We start from the raw sequence: 14857 nt of genomic DNA on the forward strand, positions 1-14857 counted from the left end.
TGATTTTTTTTTTTTTAATGAAAGGCGTGTCAATCCTTACAAGTCCAGTCTCTCCATACAGGTGCAGACGGATGCCACCGCGCGACCGTTCACCTGTTTTTATTTTTATTTTTTTAAATCGTTCCATGTTGGTCGCCATTCAGAGTGCGGCATCGGCAGCGCTGCAAACGTGTAGGTGGTCCGCCGAACTTTCAGAGAACTAAACGAAGCCTTTCCGTTGCCTTGAAGTCGCGCGTATTCTATCGGATTTTCTCAGAACCATGCGTAAACAAGCGCTAGGTACGCAAGTGCACCGTCTCCGGCGAGGAGTTTGACTCCTCAGGCGCTGCATGTTGCGGTATGTGTTGGTTAATATTTGTACTAGACGCCTAACTTTAATAGTTTAAAATTTAATTATTGAAGATCAGTTTACCGTCTTACTACTTAAGACGACTCACCGGTTTTCTGGTAATACTATGCTGGAAGAGCCATATTTTGACCTTAAAAGACCTATTTTTGGGAATTGCTCTAAGTCTTCCCCGAAACACCTGGTATAGTTTCGTTCTTTAGTTCCTTCCCTATTTCGCTCCCATGATATAACAGCAGTGAAAATCTGCATTAAGTTTGTTCCTTTTTGCCGTTGTCGTTTTTAAACAACTGCTAGCGTGATCTCCCACTGAGAAAAACACCGAGGCTCAAGCCGCCACTGAGGAAGAAAAAGGTGAAGACGGAAAGAAAAGGTCAAACGGGCTTTCCCACACCCTTACATACAGAACCTTCATTGGAACGTTCAATGCCGAACGAGGCTGACTTTGATTTATGGGCTTCGTCATGGAAGTCAGAAACGCGGCTATCGCACCGTCATCATTCTCTTTCATCTCCTCTTTCTCTATGCCTTTATGGAGTTCACACTGTTTCCTCACTTGCCCCACCCCCTCCGCGCTTGGGCTATTTTTGGTGCATCGTTCTCTCCAAACCGAAAAAGATGCGATGGTAAAAGAGCCGGAGAAAGTGGAAGAACCGAAAAGGGCCTCGAACAAAAGGCCCACACGTAGAGAAACAAATGGTGTCACGTGACTTTTCCGGACTATACAGGCTGGCCCATCGAGGCAGGTTGTGATGACGTAACAAGTTCACTCCACATTTCTCTTGACCACTGATCAAATCCTGTGACACTGGGCATCGGCGCTGTTTTGGCGTGACAATTCTAATGCTGTGCCATTGAAATGTTTGTCGTAGTATTATACGGTTGGAAATTCTAACAATAATCAAAACAAGAGTGGCTATAACGACGCTGTGTATTGAACGAGTTGCCACAGTAAGGATTACCCCGGATGTACTCATACTAGGTACAATAAATGCAGGGAGAATAGGACGAAGGTAGAAAAAATACTGTAATACTGCAGGCATTTACAGGCGTGTTCTGGCAGTTACATACGCCAGCGTTAGAACTTTAATCCAGAAATGAATCCTTGGTCATGCGTGTTAGAACGAGGCTTTCTTTTCAGACAGATCACTCACTGCTGTAGGCGTGGCGTGAGGAGCAGTGTCATGTGACCTTGTCGCAAAATCTCTTCCAAAGTGCATTGGCTTTCTCCAAGAATGCGTCGACGAGGCGTTTGCATTGCAAATGAGATGCCGCGGTGATGGTTGACCGTCGAGCGGCGTGCTCCGGCTATGTGACTTCGAGGCGCCAAGTTGCTTCGTTTCCACCGCTGGAAGTGACCAATTTTTCATTCATTGCGAATCTGGCGCAATTTGTTGCGAATGCTGGGAGAGTTCACCCCTTGCCCGAATGCTAGCGTGCCTGTCCCTGCTCTAATCAGAGTGTGTGGCTTTTTCAAACATTGCCAGTTAATGGTCGTATTATGCCTACACGGGTGCCACTTCTTCATCTAGATGTTTCTTAATTGAATTAAAATCAGTTTTTTTCTTTGCTATCTGAACCAATACAAGGCAAGCAGAGCTTCATGGGCTGGAAAAGCTGCGCTAAGAGACACAGAAGACTGAAGCAATCAAAAAGTGTAACGGAAAAAAATTACTGGAAGATTCGAGGCCGTATGCGGCAATTCCGCGAAGGCACTCGCATTTATCCTCATTGATTACTTTGATGCTTTTACTTTAATCAATGCTGTTTCCGTAAGAAGAGCCTTCACACAGGCCACAGGCGGTGAATGTGGGCGGAGGTGGGCGGAGACGAGTGAATGGGTAGCGGGTGGCGCTTCTGAGCGATATAGGTGGGGTGGGGAGGTAGGTCAAGGGGTGAGGTGTGTTGGTGGACAGCTTCCTACTCAGACGGGTGGAGGGAGCGCTGTAAGTGGAGGGCGGGGGGGGGGGGGGGGTGCTTCAGCAGGACAACTGGCTTTCCCACTGATGGTTTGAATTCTCTAGGTGGTGCGGAGTGGAGAATTTTATTTTTATTTCTTTTTTTCTATCTGCCCACAGTACTTTGTGCATCTTTGAATTCAATCTTAAACTCGCTTTTGTAACGAGAACCGTTATATGGCACCCCCCCCCCCCCCTACCTGTAGGCCTTCCTGTAAGCGTAGCCCGTAGTATTTGCAAGTGCCCAGATGCGCACCCAGCAGAGGGTGCTCTGCAAGATGCACCACAGAGCTCCTTTATGGCCTGGAGGGCACACAGCAGATGCTCCGATCTGCTGCGATCCCCTAAAGGCGCTGGGTGAGCTATTCACCCAACCACCGCAATTTTCCAGAAGCGCTGCAACCCGCAACCCACCTCCACTTTTCCACCAAAGTGCCCCTGATTTTCACGAACGAAGAATAAGTTTAGCCACAAGCGATGCCCCTAGCACCATACTTAGTTTAGCTTACGGTTTACGGAGTGTCTAGCGTTCCGTCCAGACGGAACATTTGCTGCTGCTGCAGTTCCGTCCAGACGGAATATTTACTGCAGCCAGAGTTCCGTCCATACAATAGACAGTTTTAGCTTCACGTACGTAGAAGCTTCACGTAAGTAGAGCGCTTACGGGTCACCAGTGCGCATGCGCAGAACGTGAAGTGTCTGCGTGGGTTGCACGGACGTACGTGAGATTCGGATCTTTGCGTTGCGGCCTTCACGTTGCTTGCTTGCGTGCGTGGCGTTGGCAAGATGGCGGCGCCCTGCCCGCCCGCTTCACAACGATAACAGCTTCGTCGCTATTCCCTCGACGGGGTATCGTGCTGTAAACTGCTGTATTTGCCTTCAGTTGGTCTATCCTTGCTCTCGCATGAAGTTTTAGGTGAGCACTAGCTTTTGTTTTCCAGATAGAAATCTGTTTCAGCAGCTCCTAAGCCTGACGGAGAAGCGTTTGTGGTCGTCATAGCAGTGAGTGTGCCGACGGTCTCGCGAGACCACGCGAAGCTCAAAACCTCGCGGGATATCGCGAGACCCTCGGCACGGTCAGCGGGAAAAGCAAAAAGGTGCACGTTTTGGCTCCATACGCGCACGTCGTCAACATGAGTGGGACACCAGTGCGCCTTCGCTTCTCGAAAAGCGATGATTTAATTATGCTGCGGGACGTGAAGGAATGCAACCCCTTTGAAGATAACATGCAACATACAGTTCGGTGGACTGAAATTGCTCAGTCAGGAGAAAGGGGGAAAGTATTTACCGCCCGCACTGTGGCTTGGCCTGGCTCCGCTCCAAGCAGCTCGACTAAACAAAATTAGTTTTCTTTATCTGTACTAGATGGCGTGGCACAACATGCTAGTGCATTTTTTAGGTTCTATGGCAGATATACACAGTTCGCGTCCCGTACGTGTAGCTAAAACTGTACGAAGCGACACGAGCGTACGCTCACGTTTACGTGCGTGAAGGTTCTACGTACGTAAAACTAGAACTGTCTAATGTCCGTATTGTCCATACTGTACAAAATCGGTGATTTCTGCCCACACAAAGCATTTATTTGCCTCTGGAATAACCAGTTGACAAAGCTGCATTCAGATGTTCTCTCTATGCATTTATACGGCACCAATATATCTGTCCGCGTATTGCGTTTAGTTACATCCTCGAAGGTATAACTTCCGTGCATGCATGCAGGATCGGGAAAATGACACTGTTAGAAACAGAGTGCAGGAACTCTTCGCGAAGTGATGTGAAGCCCTGTCGCTATTTGCGCTGCACGATGACGTAGCGCGAAAAAGACTAAGACGTACACAAACGGTTAACAAGCATTATGCAAACGCACCAACAAACCCAAGCCAAAGCTCGTTCTGTTGCCATTTCTCACTGACTGCTTGGAAAATAAAATGATGCGGCAGAATATCCTGTCACACATTAGGGGGAATAGGATTGCCACTTTTTAAAATGGACATGCAAAAGTCTGCAAGCAAGCTGCATGGTTTCCCAATCCCTAACGCCAGCTTTAATTCCGTCTTGACATAACTCATGTGGCAGATAATGCTGGACAGAACGTATGGTGTCAGATACAGTTCTGTCTGGACGGAACCCCATCGCTACATGCAGTTCCGTCTGGACGGAAATTTAGCGCGAATTGTAGTTCCGTCTAGACGGAACTCTAGCGCAAATTGTAGTTCCGTCTGGACGGAACTCTAGCCACAGCCTTCCCAATCCCTAACGCCAGCTTTAATTCCGTCTTGACATAACTCATGTGGCAGATAATGCTGGACAGAACGTATGATGTCAGATACAGTTCTGTCTGGACGGAACCCCATCGCTACATGCAGTTCCGTCTGGACGGAAATTTAGCGCGAATTGTAGTTCCGTCTAGACGGAACTCTAGCGCAAATTGTAGTTCCGTCTGGACGGAACTCTAGCCACAGCCTACGGTTTATAAGGGTTTAACGTCCAAAAGCGACACAGGCTATGAGGGACGCCGTAAGGAAGGGCTCCAGAAATTTCGACCACCTGGGACTCTTTAGCCTGCACCGACATCGCATAGTACAAGGGCTTCTAGCACTTCCCCTCTATCGAAATTAGACCGCCTCGGCCGGGGTCGAACCCGCGTCTGTAGGGTCAGCAGCCGTGCACCATAACCACAGAACCACGGCGGCGGCTACCTCACTAAGTGATCGGGCTTCAGCGGTTTGCTCAGTTTTCTTTTTCATACGGTGCTTTCTCTTCGCGCTGGATTCGGTTTAGTAACAAAGTTGTAATTTAGGCGTAGTGAACAAAACGTACAAAAACCAGGCGTAATGTAATCAGGAGCAAAGAGTTCCCGAGGAAAGCAAGATTGATTCTCGTTTGAGTGGGCGCCCAATCAAAAGGGGGTTTGACCGGCGCGGATCAAATCTTGGTGAGCTTCATTCATTGGTGAATGCCATTTTAGTTAGGGAGGAAGGAAAATGAGTGGCCGCTTTTTATAGCTGTCGAACGGCCAGGATGTCCTTTGTCTTCGTTCTCTCGCTTTGTTTATAAGGCTCTCCGGAGTGCCATACCATCAGTACGATGACTCACGTGGAGGGGCCAGCGTAGGAAGATTTATTAATCGGACGCTCGGAATTGCCTCCAGGCTGTGTCGTTCATTGCCTACACGAGAAGGGTCGCTTGCTGCAGCTCTTCTCTCTTCCGAAACCACACTTTATGTTTAAGTTTACCCGAAAGGTAAAGTTTGCTTCAAAAAGTGGTGCGGGCCAGAACGCCTGGATGGGGCGATGCTCTGGTCTCAGTTTTTTTTTATTAAAGGTACACGTGCTCGACAGTCGCAGCGCCATTCTGTGACAGTTTTCTTTATGAAGAAAATGAAAACTTTTACGGGAATCAGTTTTTGCTCGATGTGGTTCCCATTTTTGCTTACCCGGAGCCACAGAGGTAAGTGGCCGTTCTCGAAAAGCACACTGTGTGCCCACAAGAAACTTCGCAAAGAACAGGAAAATAAACGCACAAAGCTTTTTGCCGCTCGGAGACTGCGCGCACATATCACGATATAACGGCAGGAATAAAAATGGAAAGGATTCAATTAGGCAACAAAAAGTTTTCGATTGACCAACTCTCAGAGCTTTAGTGGACATTGCAAAGCCATAAAAGCGGCCCCTTGCGGTAAGCCTCAGCACGCATCGTAAGAAAACGGGATGTGGAGGAAACCTTCTTCTGTAGAGCGGTCATAAAAAAGGAAAAATTATTGCCACGTGCGGACAGTTACGTTCGCTGTCATCTCACGAGAGCCCATTGTTTTCGAATGGGAGTCGTAAAGTGCGGTCTCATACGAATGCAAAAATATGCACATCTATACACGAGAGTGGCAAGCCAAAATGCTCTCTTCTGGGAGCCTCTTCATATGAAGGCGGTTGTTACAAATGCAAAGTTTAGCTTCTTTTGCTTTTGTTTCTCATCAGAAGTCGCAAGCATGGGGAATGTTAGGCATCCTGATAATCATTCACTTTAAAAAAGGCAACACTGCCTGCGACGGCTCAGGCTCACACTTTAGGACATGCTAATAAGTCTTTCGAATACTGACGTTACTTGCCGCCTGCGTGCTGTACACGAAGAGTGTACGAAACCCGATATCAACATGTCGTTCCACGAGATTAAATGAACATAAAGAAATAGTGACTACGCGTTCTCAGTATTAACCAGTACATATGGTGCACAATATTGCATAGTTTTCTCTAGATTATGCAATAAAAAGACATGTCTACTTCATGAAGCACAACAGAGTAAAACAAGCAGGGACAAGAAAGGGCATGCCGAAAATAAGAAGTTGACACTTTCCAGCCGTGCAATGCATAAAAGCTTTCAACTCAGTTTCATTTTTCTCTGTCAAAGTGCAGATATAACCAAAAAAACAAACTGCAGGAAACACTTAAGCTCCGCCTTAAGGGTACGACACGATAGCGCTAGTGGGTTAATACCCACATATGCGGAATTGGTTAGGCTGATGATGATGATGATCCTGAAGGGCATAAAAAAAATGCACCATTTGGGGGTTAAATGAAGCTTTCTTGATGATATCTGAAATGTTTTTGACTTCTTCACTTCACTTTATTCAGCGTAAAGACCCCCTTCAGGTGGTATTACATAAGGGGTGGGTTAAGGTATGTCACCACCTTTGAAAAGGCGTTTTTTTTGTAAAAATGACATTTTTCTTTTTTTATATTTTGGGAATCCCCAAACATTCAACAATGTTTTGCAGCAAGAATAATGTTCGTATCTTATTTTGTTAAAAAGTTATAGCCAACTTTCGAACAGGTGGTGGACAGTTTTGAAACCGAAACTGATGTGGTTTGATAACAGAAAATGATAATTCGGCGATAATCAACGGCGTATATTGAAAATATTTTGTTTTGTTTTAGTGTGATATGTAAAAGATTATTCAAAAGCAATTTGTAAGGCTTCCTTTTTTTTTAAAACATTGCTTTAAATTTCCGCAAGAGGGATGCATGACACTACAAGCGTGTCAGTTGTTTACTTTGCGCGCGCTTCACGCTATCGCTTTGAATGCTACTCGTTTCGTCCTTGAATGATGGCAAAAGAAGTACAGCAGATATTCTGAGGGAATCGGGCATCGAATCTGGCCACCACACTCTCGTAGCATGTAGCACCAGTGACCATTACCGTGTGATGAAGGCCCAGCGTCAATCAACGGGTGAGGCAAAACATCTCCGCTAAAAAAGACGGGCAGCAACAAATGCCAAAAGAGAGCTCGTGTCAGCTAAGGAGGGCCCCAGCTATGAACCTGGAGGGTTTTAACTTCTTAGGGCATGATGATCTTGTTTCCACAAGGATTGAAAAACTTTAATCCTGTTTTTCTCAAAACTTGTTTTTTTGCATTTTCGTGTTGCGCGAACAGTGCTAACTTCGAAATGAATAAATATTTTTCATTGAAACTTTGCACGCTCGTTCCTTTTTTATTAGCCTGTGCAATGAACTAGGATAAATGAAATCGAATGATGACTTTTTATATAATCAAGTTTTATGTCAAGGAATGCAGGCAAAAATGACACATTTTTTTGTTTTCTTTGGCATTTTTGCTATAACTTCTTTCCCAATCATCGGATTGCAAAGATCCTAGTTCGTTGCACAGTACGGTTAGTTGGCTAACTCTGTGCCAAAAAGTTTACAATTCCTGCTCTCCATTCGCTAGTTATGAATGTTTGCATAACAGCCAAGTTTGGGCAATGTATTGTGAATAATAAATACCGGCATGCATATTTTCACTCTTTTTTGCTTTTGAATATCATATAAAACGGTGTTTTATAAGCTAAATGTGAAATAACAATTTAACAGTCAAAATTTTAAAAAATTTTGAAAAAGGTGGTGACATACCTTAATATATTCAACAATAATAAATACGTGTCATTGCAGTACAATACAAGTGGTTACAGGTGATAAGAATGAAGATGGGCACGTGACGGCGGCAACATCGGCGGGGAGGGCATTCCAGTCAACAATGGTGCGGAGAAAAAAGGAACCTGAAAAAGTTGCAGTACGCTATAGAGGCCGGGCGATCTGAAACGGGTGGGCAGTGCGGTGAGATATGCGGGTCGGATAAGAAACGTAAGGTGTTTGATTCAGAGTGCTATGGAAAAACTTGTGGAGCAAACACATGCAGGCGACGCGACGGCGAGCTTCAAGGCTTTCGAGACCGGAATTATTCTTTAGAGGTGAAACTCTGATCGTATATGAATATGCAGAATGAACGAAGCGAATGGCGCGGTTTTGAACTGATTTGAGTGAATTTGTTAGGTATATTTGGTGTGGATTCCAGATGGGACTGGCGTACTCGAGTTTAGGTCTAATAAGGATCTAATAACGATCACCTTTTTTCTGATATGAACTTCGACAAACTTCTAATAAAAAATTAAAATTACTCATTTGAAAAATGACATTGTACAAATACGAGCCTGCCCATACGAGCCTTGTTGCATGAAGCTTGGCAGGTACCGGAACATAACGACGCAGCGCATACCTCGGCAGAGCTTCGTCAATCGATGTGACGATTTGGGTAATTATAAGACTGCCACCCTTTCCGCTTTTTCTTACGAGAGGCTTGTCACTGCGCGCAACATCTCGATTCTAATTTCGGACTATGCGCTGCACTACGGAGTAAAACAGCATCTTGAGACATCGTAAATCACAGAAAATCACGCAGAAAATGTATTTGCCTGCCATCTGGCCCTTTGTCCTGGCACAATTGATTTTATTTTATTTTTACCACTTTAGAAGGAAGCCTTTCTTATTGCCAGTTTATCTATCTACGTGTCCTTCCCGGATATAATAACATTCGCTCTCACGCTTTGCATACCAGTTCTTGAAAATGAATTTCTCGCGCAGGCACCAAGAATATGCTTAAAGTATGAGAAGAATGATAGCATTGGACTGCATAAACAAGAGGCCAGCATAAAATGTGAAAGAGACGTACTGCTTTGCGGCTCGAGATGAGACTAAGGAGAAGGAGAGCATCGTTGGTGCCACCGTCATGAGAAGCAGCGCTGAATGCAACAAAAAATTTGGCACTGCCCTCACAGGGTCACTACTCACTGAAGGCCACATATATCATCGCAGTTGCCTGGTCGCCGGCGAAAAGTTATCTATTCCTATGCCTGGACGCCCAAGCTACAGGCTCCTTGCCGGAAGCTATCCCCTCCAACGACGCGCTCTTGAAAGCTACTTAAATTTTCGAGCAGGCCCTTGTTCTGGGTCGATACGGAGCTAGGATATCATAGTTTGCCCGGTTATTGGGGTTCACGCGACTACTTAGTTCTATTCAGTAACACAACAGGAAGCTCATTAGATAACCAAGTATTTAAACAGGATTGGTACATTGGCACTTGTTGATATTATACGGAGGAAAGGCATGACGACTTCATAAAATGTTGCTGGTCAGGAACACTTTCCAGTTTTTTAGCCCATACGTTGTGCCCTCAATGTCTCGGAAATTCGTGTGGACGCCGTTCCTTTTACGGCGACGGGGGTGGAGGGCGCTTCGTCTATGTAATGCCGAAGGATTCCGCCGATGAACTGCTTACAAGGACAACAGAAATCTCAACTGATGTCACACTGAGCTGTGCGATCTGAGTTCCAGCGGCTGATTCATTACAGGGTGCATTGGAGGCCTCATGCTCCGAAAGTTCAAGATAAGGCTCTCAATTAGGCGTCGTTGCCTCGAACATACCTTGAAGAAAGAAGGAAAGAGCAGTTCCTTTAAAAGCGACGCATAATAGGCGCTCAAAGGATCAGTTAGTCTCATGACAGACAAGTAGACGAAGTGCAATGCGGACGAGAGAGGAAGAAGATAGTTGGGGTGCCTACTGTGATCTGGAAGAGACAGTGCTCAAGGTTAACAAGAGGACGCGTGGTATAAAAGGTGAAGGCCGGCTGGGCTGAGGATGATGTTGATTTGGAGCTTGCGCAGCATGTGGACTGGGACTGTCTAAAGAGGCATTACGGAGCTGTAGAAGGGTGCATCAATAATCCGTTTATGACGAGACCTGAAAATAGCCTTGGACACTTCTTTTTTTCATGTGCCCCTCAACAGCAACGAGTCTACTGCTGTCATCTTCCTTCTTTTTTCCAGAGCATTGAGCCGTACAAAAGTAAATACGCCAGAACGAATTCTTTCAAGAACATGAGAAGTTGATATCTGCTCCAGCGTAGCGTACTGTAGTCGCCAGTCTTCCTGATGCAGGTCTTCTCTTTAGGCCCCGATGAAAGCATCAAATACGGTTGCGATCTATAGTCTTTGAAAACCAAGCCAGTGATCGCCAAAATGCAAGTCCGCGGGGCGTGCGCTCTCGCCTGATTACATAGCCACGCCGCGCAAGAAGCTGGCTGCTCGCGCCTCGCACAATCTTAGGCGCAATTTTAGCACCTCAGGGTACTCGATGACAGCCATCACGTTTGGCAGCTTTTTTAGAGCTGACATCATCATCATGCACTGATGATGGTGGTAACGACGTTTGTCAGAGCACTGCGGGGGAATGAACGCCTGGACTTTGTTGGTTGTTTAATCACCTCCATGCCGATAGACGGAAGCACTGTCGCGTACAATGTTGCAAAATTGTTGCTCCCGTGTCCACCAACAAGAGTGGCCGATTGGACGCTCCTCAAGGGAGAGAGATAAATGGGTGGTGTTTGCTGCAAAGTTATGTTTTAACACCGTTACCCGGCTCTTGGTACCGGAAAAACATCATCTACAAAAGTAGTCTATTATTTTTCGGGAAGCTTCTGGCATTAGAGTGGCTGTTCGGGCGAGTTGGTATGTCGTGACAAAACTTTTATCCGTCTTTTCCGTCCCGTCTTTGGTGCCTTAAAGTCCATATTGTCCACCACGCTTTTGTTTGCCACGAATCTATACCAAATTTCCCAGCTGTTTTCGTGATACTTTCAATATTATGCTTTTTTTCATTTTTCTGTGGCGATATAGCGTCTAAAAAATACTACCTTAGCTTCCATTTTTCGTTGCGTCTATTGGTAACTTTAAAACCATATGTAAATAAATGCGTTGCAGCACACAGTAAACAGTGTTCAAAAGAAAACAAACCTACTCCAGACTGACTTAAACAAATAACCAAAAGCATATGTAAATAAAAGCTTTGCACCACATAATAAAAAATGTTCAAAGAAAAATAACCTTCTCCGGAGAGTCTTAAACAAGAAACCTTTTTGATATATTCTTGGTGTAAAACTAGATCTCCTAAAAGGTAGGGCGCCTGTTTTAGATTCTTCGCAGTAAAGCGCGCCGCCCATCTGTAATCTTACTTAAATGCGACACTCTTAGAATGGGCCTTTGATTGATTATTCCTAAAGAGGCCCTTCAATTTTTTTTCCTTACAGGGTTCTTGCCTAGCGCTTCCGGGTTGAATTAGATCTCGGCAGGTCTCCGTGCAAAACGCTCCGCGCAACCGTAATGCTGCCTATAGTTTAAAATGCATCAATCAACGCCTTGCTCTAGGCGGGGACGGCAAACTTCAATTATGCTGAAGTATTTTTGTTTTGTGTCGCCATTATAAGCGTGGTAAAAGGGTCACTATGTGCTTCCGGATTACTTTTCATCAAGACGAGACGGTTGTTTTGATCCGTGCAAATAGTTTCGGCTTGTAGCTAAAGGATTCTTCTATTGATTTAATTTTTATTCGTTAAGCTTTTACTGGTTTAACTATGCAAGTGGTGGCTCCCCTGAATGAGTAGCTTAGCCAAACGGACATACGCTTACCTAAATTCCTAGCTTCTTTTGTTTTCTGTTTTTTTTAGCTATTGAGCTACCTAGAAAAATGTGGTGGCGTCTTGCGTGGAAAAACCGTGATAAGTCCGCGGACCATTGGCGGAAAAGAAATTGTAAACAAATAACAAAAAAAAACACTTCGCAAGAATACAGGATCCTGCCTAATCTCGATAACTACCACTCGCTTTTAATTAGTAGTAATAGTTGCTCCATCAAGCAGGATAGATTTAAGCAGCTTTATTGGCTAAAAGAAAAGTCGCCTCTGTGTTAATTAGTCTCAGAGCCCATTTGTTCACCGTCGACGGTTCCTTCCGCTTTAATGGGCGACTTGTCTTCAACATAAGGCCACTTCAGTTTTTTTAACGTTCATCGCAGAACCCGGACCCGCCTCTCCCGTGCTATAACTAATTTCTAAGCGAAACAAAGAAAACTGACAGAAAAACACGGTTTTATGATTCTTTTCTAAGATGATCAATGACGAGTTGTCGCTGCCCTGCCTTTGGTCTGAATAAATATCAAGGAATAATGGGACCCAGCTTGAACAAAGCGCTCCCTACTGGACAAGCCTATACACATGTAGACGTAGACTATGTCAGTGCTGCTTTTCTGATACCAGCTTTTATAGTTTCGGTGGCTACTAAACGACCTCCTTTGGCCCATTGAAATTATCGCTCGGCTGCAGCTATTTGATGTCGTGGGCTGACAGCGCAACATAAAAAAAATTGTAAGAGCCCACGGAAAAAGGCGATAGTGATTGCAACGTGAACATTTTGACAGACATCTGTCTGCACGGAAAGGAAACTAAAAAGAGCGAAAAGCAAAACTACGACCAAAGTTGTCATGAGCAGAAACCCAACGCTTTGGGGCTGACTTGTACGCTTCTTCAGCAGTGACTAGGTCACGAGAAGAGGAGGAGGAGGAGGAAAACTTTTATTTCTATTTACAGTGAGAGGTCGGTGGGGCGAGCCGGAAGGGCCCGCCCCTTACAAACACTAGGAGGGATCCCTAGTCCGGGATCCCTGTAGCTTCCGCAGCGGCCCGGGCTCTAGCCACCAATGCCTGTTGGGCATGGAGTTCGGAGGAGCCGCGCAGGACAGCTTCCCAGTCCTCTCGAGTGGGGTGGAGGTGGGGTGGGTAGGCAGGATTGGAAGGGCATGCCCACACCATGTGGTAGGTGTCCGAAAACTCCTCCTCACAGTGTGGGCACGCGCCCGAGAAAGAAGAATTGAAGTGCTTAAGTACTGCCGGGCACAGTACAGTATTGGTATAGAGGCGGAGAAGCCAGCGCTCCTCCACCCTGGTGAGGCCTTTACAGGGAGGGGGATAGAGACCATGAAAATTTTGATAAAGAGAGGTGATCTCTTTAAAGGTGATGGGTGGCGCGAACATTTCTTCAGGGGTGACTAGAAGGGGATAAGATAGGCGCTTTAGCTTTAGCGTTAAGATTTTTTGCTATTTTGGTTTTACGTCGTAAGAGAATAGATGGCCGTATAAATTTCACATTATACACTTACTGCCAAATGAAAATCGGAGATAGAAGGCCACTTCTTCTGTACTACAAAAGAGGGTTATACTCTTCTATGGCTCTCAGGTATCGATGTTGGCCGTAGTTTTCTCATTTTCCCGGCAGCTCACTCCAGTGATAGTCGCATCATGCATACAGGCCGATGAATGCGTATCTTCTCTTGGTACTGAAGTACCTGCGTCTTTGTATGCGCTTTCAACCTTGTGGCTGCCTTCTTTCTTTGTTTGTTCGTTAGCGCCGATCCTCCGCTGTGTGCTGCCCGTTGGAATGACCGTATAAGCTGATACGCGACCTGCTATGCTGCGGTCATTGTCCATCTCTGTCCCATGGCTCGGGTGCATTACAAGTCGCTCTCCATGAATAATTAATGTAACGAACGCATCACGGACGTTCCTCGAGCAATATCAGAAACCAGCGCGGGAAGCTGGATCATCGTGCGCTCCCTCATGATATCCTCCTATGCCTACTTCCTAAATCACGCAGCAGCTGTGATATCGAGGTTACTCCAAGAAACTCCAAGTAACCAGCAGTGGGCGCCTCTGGCAAGGTGCGCAAGAGATGCTCACATACGCAAAACATCTGTCTTTATCTTAGGCAGGCATCTGGCTTGATGGATTTCTGAGGAAGTAGACGTACAGTTGCCCACAAATGTTTTCGGAACACCGAATTCACACAAAGCTTCAATTTTCCCGCTAAGTAGAGCCACAGTCAGTCATTAAGAAGTCTATCGAGATGTTCGCAGAGGAAAGTACGGCGTTCATCCGTCAGTTCGAGGATGCACGCTGAAAGTGCTGAGAAGTTACGTTTTGTTGTACGTTTCGTGTTCTGAATACTACTGTGCTCATCTGTACTGATGAAACGAGAGCTGGAAATGAATTATCTAAAGAGAAGTACCGAGGGCAGAACATATATAACAGTATGCCAGGGCTCGCTGTTAGTATGACCCGTGGCCAATATTCAGGAACAACTGATGCTGCGTCAAAATCCCATCACTTAATCTTAACATTCTTGCCTAGTGCCTGCGCTAGCTGGAGGCACAAAGCTCTCTCCACATGCAAGGTATTAAGCTGGGAACTGCCTAGTTAGCATGCCTTACACAAGCTAAGACCAAAAACGGGACGTGCAGAATAGACAACACGAGCGCTACTGACAGCTGAAAGCCTATTGCCAGCGGAGAAATAAACAAGAACATTGGAACCACACAAATACCACAGATGAAGATATCAGAG

This window comes from Amblyomma mixtum, chromosome 8 (assembly GCF_055824585.1).
Source record: "Amblyomma mixtum isolate Tamu chromosome 8, ASM5582458v1, whole genome shotgun sequence".
In the NCBI taxonomy this organism is placed as follows: domain Eukaryota; kingdom Metazoa; phylum Arthropoda; class Arachnida; order Ixodida; family Ixodidae; genus Amblyomma; species Amblyomma mixtum.